This window comes from Dendropsophus ebraccatus, chromosome 9 (genome assembly GCF_027789765.1).
Source record: "Dendropsophus ebraccatus isolate aDenEbr1 chromosome 9, aDenEbr1.pat, whole genome shotgun sequence".
In the NCBI taxonomy this organism is placed as follows: Eukaryota; Metazoa; Chordata; class Amphibia; order Anura; family Hylidae; genus Dendropsophus; species Dendropsophus ebraccatus.
This window is the reverse complement of record NC_091462.1, coordinates 73,714,637-73,722,299: the sequence shown is the minus strand read 5'-3', so window position 1 is coordinate 73,722,299 and position 7,663 is coordinate 73,714,637. Positions and strand designations below refer to the sequence as shown.

The 7,663-nt window shown below is 42.8% G+C and overlaps 1 protein-coding gene across 2 annotated transcripts in view; it reads left to right on the top strand.

Moving 5' to 3' along the window:
* Positions 1–1,486: 1,486 nt before the first annotated feature.
* RHBDF1 (rhomboid 5 homolog 1) overlaps positions 1,487–7,663 on the top strand; it is a 111,064-nt gene continuing 104,887 nt past the window's right edge. For both annotated transcript variants that reach the window (XM_069983644.1, XM_069983643.1), the window contains exon 1: positions 1,487–1,707. The gene's annotated coding sequence lies outside the window, so the exon portion shown is untranslated. The remainder of the gene's footprint in view (positions 1,708–7,663) is intronic.

Genomic DNA, 7,663 nt, shown 5'->3' with positions numbered 1-7,663 from the left:
GACCGGTCTCAGTGACTGGCCTCAGTGACCGGTCTCAGTGACTGGTCTCAGTGACTGGCCTCAGTGACTGGTCTCAGTGACTGGCCTCAGTGACTGGTCTCAGTGACTGGCCTCAGTGACTGGTCTCAGTTCACGTCCACGAGGGGAGGCGTTTGGTTTACCTAGGTAGGTAGTCCAAAAAAAGACAGGTGATCAAAAAAGGTGATGGTGGCCTCTGGAGGAAAGGGGAATTCAGAGGACATAGCGAGTGTGGACTTGTTGATTGGGGAGTAGAAGAGTGGGTGAATGGAGAGGGGTGTTGAATCCCGGATGGAGGGTGAGAAATTAATTCTCAAACAATGGGTCTTCTTCAAAACACCCTGATGGAAGGGGTAGTCAGTCAGGATGGTTGGCTAAGAGATCAATCATGTCTTACGGGATGGATGAGATGGGGGGGGGGGCTGGGGAGCCATGGGGGTGGGTAGAGTGAAAGGGGGGGGAGAAACATGGGTGGTAGAAGAGATGGCAGGCACTGCAGGTTTTCGAGGGGAGGGGGGGCATGCTGCCTGATGGTGGCCACATTGTCCTGGAGTGGCTGGTTGCTGATAGTGGTGTGGCCTGGTGTGTGTGGACGTTAAATTGTTAATGCTTGTGTCAATTTTAGAGTTATTGTTACCCATGCGGTCTTTATTGACTATTATAATTTTAATTACGTTTAGAATCTTAAAGTATGGGGTAGAGTATTTTCAGAGAGATAAACATTTAGAGGGGCACTGTCCGATTGATGCCATTTTCAGACTTACTGACTTTTTCCAGTTCAAAGAAAAGTTCTTTCATGTTGTTATATCTTATTTCCATGATGTCATCACGTTGTCTGTCTGCAGAGTGCGGGTTTTTTTTTTAGTACTTTTTTCCGATAGAGTAGAAACATAGAAACATAGAAGATTGTGGGCAGAAAAAGACCACTGGGTCCATCTAGTCTGCCCTTTTAGTATTTTCTTTCTTATTATCTTAGGATAGATGTATGTTTATTCCAGGCGTGTTTAAATTCTGTTATTGTAGATTTACCAACCACCTCTGCTGGAAGTTTGTTCCAGGTATCTACTACTCTTTCAGTAAAATAATATTTTCTCACATTGTTTCTGATCTTTCCCCCATCTAACCTCTCGCTGTGTCCTCTTGTTCTCTGAGAAAGTTGTTATTCTTAGAGAAACATAGTGGCTTGTAGATGAGTCGCCAAAGCCCATCACACGATGCACCCCTCCTGCCCTTATCTCTTCCTCTCTTGATTATAACTTATTGATTATGTCTCTCTGCATTCCGGCACCAGTTAGACGAGGAAAGTGCTGAAGTTTTCTTCAGAGTTCAGCAAGTGTCGGCTCTTGGGCGCCCCTGCTGGCCGCTCGCAGACACGCAGCTCAGGAGACACGCTGAACTGGTTAGGCTGCTGTAACAATGTGACATTTATGAGGCTCCTCCCTGTGTACAAGTCCCGGCTGCCGGCGCTGATAGGTGGAAGTGGAGGGTGTCCCTGTTCTCCAGACTTGTGTGCACTGCAGAAAGTTACCGGAGCCCGGAGCCCCGGGGATTCTTATCACTCTTCTGCACTTTATACACTTGGACGTGGACACATCTGGGATTTACACTGGGGAGCCCGTGGGATCTAGAGCCCGGAGCCCGCTGTCTGTCCTACTGTCCTGCCGGGGGATGAGTGCAGCCCTGTGACTGGTGAGTGTCAGCTCTGAGCTCAAGACTGAGGAAATAACATGGAGAGAGCCATGGCAGGGATCACACTGCTATACACACCACCTATACACAGACATACAACACACATATCCACAGACACATGTATAACCTGCATACATACATATTACCTATACACACCACATATACACATACATACAACACACATATCCACAGACACACATGTATAACCTGCATACATACATATTACCTATACACACCACCTATACACAGACATACAACACACATATCCACAGACACACATGTATAACCTGCATACATACATATTACCTATACACACCACCTATACACAGACATACAACACACATATCCACAGACACATGTATAACCTGCATACATACATATTACCTATACACACCACATATCCACAGACACACATGTATAACCTGCATACATACATATTACCTATACACACCACATATACACATACATACAACACACATATCCACAGACACACATGTATAACCTGCATACATACATATTACCTATACACACCACACATACACAGACATACAACACACATATCCACAGACACATGTATAACCTGCATACATACATATTACCTATACACACCACATATCCACAGACACACATGTATAACCTGCATACATACATATTACCTATACACACCACATATACACAGACATACAACACACATATCCACAGACACACATGTATAACCTGCATACATACATATTACCTATACACACCACCTATACACAGACATACAACACACATATCCACAGACACATGTATAACCTGCATACATACATATTACCTATACACACCACATATCCACAGACACACATGTATAACCTGCATACATACATATTACCTATACACACCACATATACACATACATACAACACACATATCCACAGACACACATGTATAACCTGCATACATACATATTACCTATACACACCACACATACACAGACATACAACACACATATACACAGACACATGTATAACCTGCATACATACATATTACCTATACACACCACATATCCACAGACACACATGTATAACCTGCATACATACATATTACCTATACACACCACATATACACAGACACATGTATAACCTGCATACATACATATTACCTATACACACCACATATACACAGACATTCAACACACATATACACAGACACACACACATATATACATCTATTTACCTGCATACATACATATTACCTATATACACCACATATACACAGACATACACGTGCACAATATAATACACCCATATACAAAATGCTTACACAGAAACATACATATACATACCCCCCACACACACATAATAATCTACACATATAATATTTACACATATACTAACCCTATACACTGACATAGCGTACACACATATATATACACACCACACACATGTGATGTTCCTGAACGCCCTATATACAGTTGACCGTGTAACGTCTCCTTACTGTGTCATGTGAGGCTTTAGTCTTCAGTGGAGTAAATAGATAAACCTGGATACAGTTTATGCAGTGCTGATCATTCATTACATAAGAGCACATAGCAGGAATACATAGGTCACAAGTTGTTTCTGTACTTTCTCTACATGATTGTAAATTAACTTACAATATATCTAATAATATACTGCCAGTTGCTCCTTGTTAATGGAGCCTTATGGTGTGAATAAAAGTTATATCAATCGAATTGAAACAATAATCGTTCAGTGTGCATGCAGGCAATGATTGAAAAAAATGTTCGTCGATCGAGTCGCTGATCGCATCTTTTAAGCGGACCCTAAAATCATTGCTAATCGTTTGCTAAATATTCGCTAATCTTCTGGCTATGCACACCTCGTTCCTTGTCTTGCTGGGATCAGATGGAGTCTGTTATGGGCCCCTCATCCATCCACTAAGCCCAATCACTTGAGACACCACTGACATACACCAACACACATTATACACACACACTTACTGACACAGACACTTACTGACACAGACATTACTGACTGACACATACACCACTGAAACTGACACAAATTACTGCCTCACACAGACCCTACTGACATACATCACTGACTGACACAGACCTTACTGACACACATTACTGACTAACACAGACCCTACTTGCACACATTACTGACACAGATCCTACTGACACATATTAATGACTGACACAAATGACACTGACACACATTACTGGCTGACACAGACACCACTGACACAGACATTACTGACTGACACATACACCACTGAAACTGACACACATTACTGCCTCACACAGACCCTACTGACATACATCACTGACTGACACAGACCTTACTGACACACATTACTGACTAACACAGACCCTACTTGCACACATTACTGACACAGATCCTACTGACACATATTAGTGACTGACACAAATGACACTGACACACATTACTGGCTGACACAGACACCACTGACACAGACATTACTGACTGACACAGACACTACTGACAAAGACATTACTGACTGACACAGACACTACTGACACAGACACTACTGACACATATTACTGACTGACAGAGACCCTACTGACACATATTAGTGACTGACACAGACCCTACTGACATATATTAGTGACTGACGCATATGCCACTGATAATGACACACATTACTGGCTGACACAGACACTACTGACACACATTACTGACTGACACGGACCCTACTGACACACATTACTTACTGACACAGACCCTACTGACACAGACATTACTGACTGACACAGACACTACTGACACAAATGACTGACTGACACAGACGTTACTGACACACATTACTGCCTGACACACACAGACACACAGCACAGCAGACAAGACAGCTGTCTTCTCCCGCTTCCTCTCTGTTGAGCTGATCTCCATACTGTGAGATTGAGGACCTACAGGTCATGTGATTAGGTCCTTCACCCTTTTCTTTCTGTGTGCAGGTCCTGCTCCGTCTCCTGTGTCTTCTGATGTTCAGCGCTCACCCTGCACTACAGTGAGGTGGTTGAACATCAGAGCTCTGGGCCCCTATAGGTGCTTCGGGCCCCGGCACTTGCCCTGGTAAGCCCTGTGCAAACACTGGCCCTGACTTACCATTACCTGGATACCACTCACGTGAGCAGGTTGTACAGCGCATTCTAGTGTATCGATGGTCTATGCAATTTCAGTTTCACTTGTCAGTTTGCTCCTTGGTGGAGTATTTTGTCACATTTTACTTTGCTCTTTTGTGGCCTTATATGGCGCTATATATATATATATATATATATGTGTGTGTGTGTGTGTGTATGTGTGCGTGTGTGCAGTGTATAAGTGTGTGTGTTTGTGCGCAGTATAAACTCAGAGATCACTCCCCAGTTTTAATAGCATGAATGCCTTAAAATAACATTCCACTTATATTCTTGAACTAGCAGTATAATATGGCTGAGGTTACATCTGGGCGTAGTGGCAACTGCTTAAGGGGATTTAGCCAACCAATAACATGATGCCATATAGCTGGGATATGCCATTACTTTTTTATTAATAGTGGTCTCAGGGATGCCCACAGATCAGGAGAATTGAAGAAACACAGTTCTGGTAATGTACTGCAGTCAGACCTGTTCTTTAGAGCCACTTTGCAGAGGGACTATAAAACTGCTACCTTCTTATGTTCATGATTGAAGGAAGTCCTATAGGTTAGACCACTGCCAGTCATAATGATATATTAAGGAATAAGCAGCAGCATGGATGACATTATACAACAGTACTGAGCAGTGTAATGTGGCTATGAGAAGAAGAAGGCAAGTTTTCTCTTGTAAGATATATTACATAGCTTGTTTGTTTGCTTTTACTTTCGACTTTCGGCAAATTTTGACAGGTCTTATGTAGGTCTCCAACTATGTCTTTTTTTTTTTTTAAATCACGTAGTGTGAAATTAGCCTCAACGTGATCAGGGGACTCCTCTTATTACATATATGTTTTAGTTTCACAGCAGCTGCTGCTGTGAAACTACAATATTAAGTATGCCCTAACATATATGCTCTAACATATAATGATCATGATCATAATAGACGCCCGTCATTAGCAAATCTCAGACGTCTTTTTGATGGCAGTCAGCAATGACAGCCGAAAAATCCCATAGTGTGAACACTGAGGATGCGTTTACACAGGCAGATTTATCTGACAGATTTTGGAAGCCAAAACCAGTAATGGATTTGAAAAAAGGAGAAATCTCAGTCTTTCCTTTATGACCCGCTCCCTGTTTATGGTCTGTTTCTGGCTTTGGCTTCAAAAATCTGTCAGATAAATCTGCCTGTGTAAACGCACCATGAGACTATATGTTGTATGACTTGCCATTTACTTGAATGGGCATAATTTAAAACTACAATGTGTGACTATTTGTTGGGGATATTGTGGTTGTTAGGCAGTGTATCCTTAGCAACACAACTGTAAGACATGTCAAAACTGGCCTGGCACAGTGCTGACTGCAGAAAAGTGGAAAGAGCAGCACACCATGGGTCTTGTCATTCTCCCTCTCAGGCTATGATATTACTCTAAACAGATTTTTCTATAAATAGGTTTAGGTTGAGAACCTGTGTAAATGTAGAGATTTGTAATGTATTCCGTGTTACCTTACTGTCTGGAATGTTTGCCACAGGCACATACGTTTGTTTGTCATCAATAAGAGTTCTATATGATACTGCTATTTCTTCTTCGTTCCTTGTTGGTGTAGTAGAGCCAAGAGCCCTGGCGCATGCTGGTACTTGGCACCAGGCAATAATTCATAGGGAGGATATTCTTATGTCAGATGCTGTAGTAGACTTTAAAAGGGTGCTGTCATTGAAAAAACCACATGTGTAAAGTATTCCCATCTGATCAGTTGGGGCCTAACTACTGCTCAGCTTTTATTATGTAAAGTGTCCTCATAAAACGTAACCTGAACTCTAATTGGTTAGATTGGTTGGATGGACTTTCCATGATGACGGCTATTTTAACAAGGCCCTTCCGGTTCCTCCTTAAGAAATGTGGGAGTTGGAACTCTAGTCACCAGTATGAGCAGCAGCTGTTTCTTCAGCAAATGGACTCACTGTGCCTGTGTTCTGAGGAGCATAATAATACAAAGTAGTCACCAACTGGATACTCCGCTTGTTGCTAAGCAGTTTCCTAAAAATATCTAGGTGCTGCTTATCTAATTCCAGGCCTATGGCCCCCTCAGTAGTTTCCCTTTCCATTTTTTTTTTAAATATATTAAATACGAATACATTTGAGAGGCGAAATAACTATGATATGTTATTGCTTTATGGTCATTGGGGACCATTGCAAAAGAGCTCTATAGGCTGGGGTGAACTGCAGCAGAGCTGTAGGGGCTAGGGTAAATGGCAACAGAGCACTAGGGGCTGGGTTAAACAGGAACTGAGCTCTAGGGGTTGGTGTGAACAGCAACAGAGCTGTAGGGGCTAGGGTGAACTACAGCAGAGCTCTAGGGGCTGGACTGAACAACAACAGAGCTGTAGGGACTATGGTGAATAGCAACAGAGGGCAGAGCGGGGATGGGAACCTTTGGCCCTCCAGCTGTTGCAAAACTGTAGCTTTGCAACAGCTGGAGGGCCAAAGGTTCCCCATGCCTGCTCCAGGGGCTGCCTGGAGTTCCCTGCACAGTTAAAGTGACTGTACCACCAGGTCCAGGCAGAAGCACTGGAGGTGGGCCGACCCACCCTTAGTGGGAGGAAACGCCAGCCCCTCCATGACGTGACTCCATTAGAATCAATGGAACCCTATCATAGAGGGCAGGCGTTTCCTCCCACTAAGGGTGGGTCGGTTTATTCGGACCCCCACTGATTTTAATGTAATGGCATACAACAAACGCTTTATAAGATGAGAATGTTCCTTTAATAGCAATCTTTGCCATCCACCATGGGATTATCGCTATTAATAAATTAATCTGAATTATTTCTTTACTGTCTTTA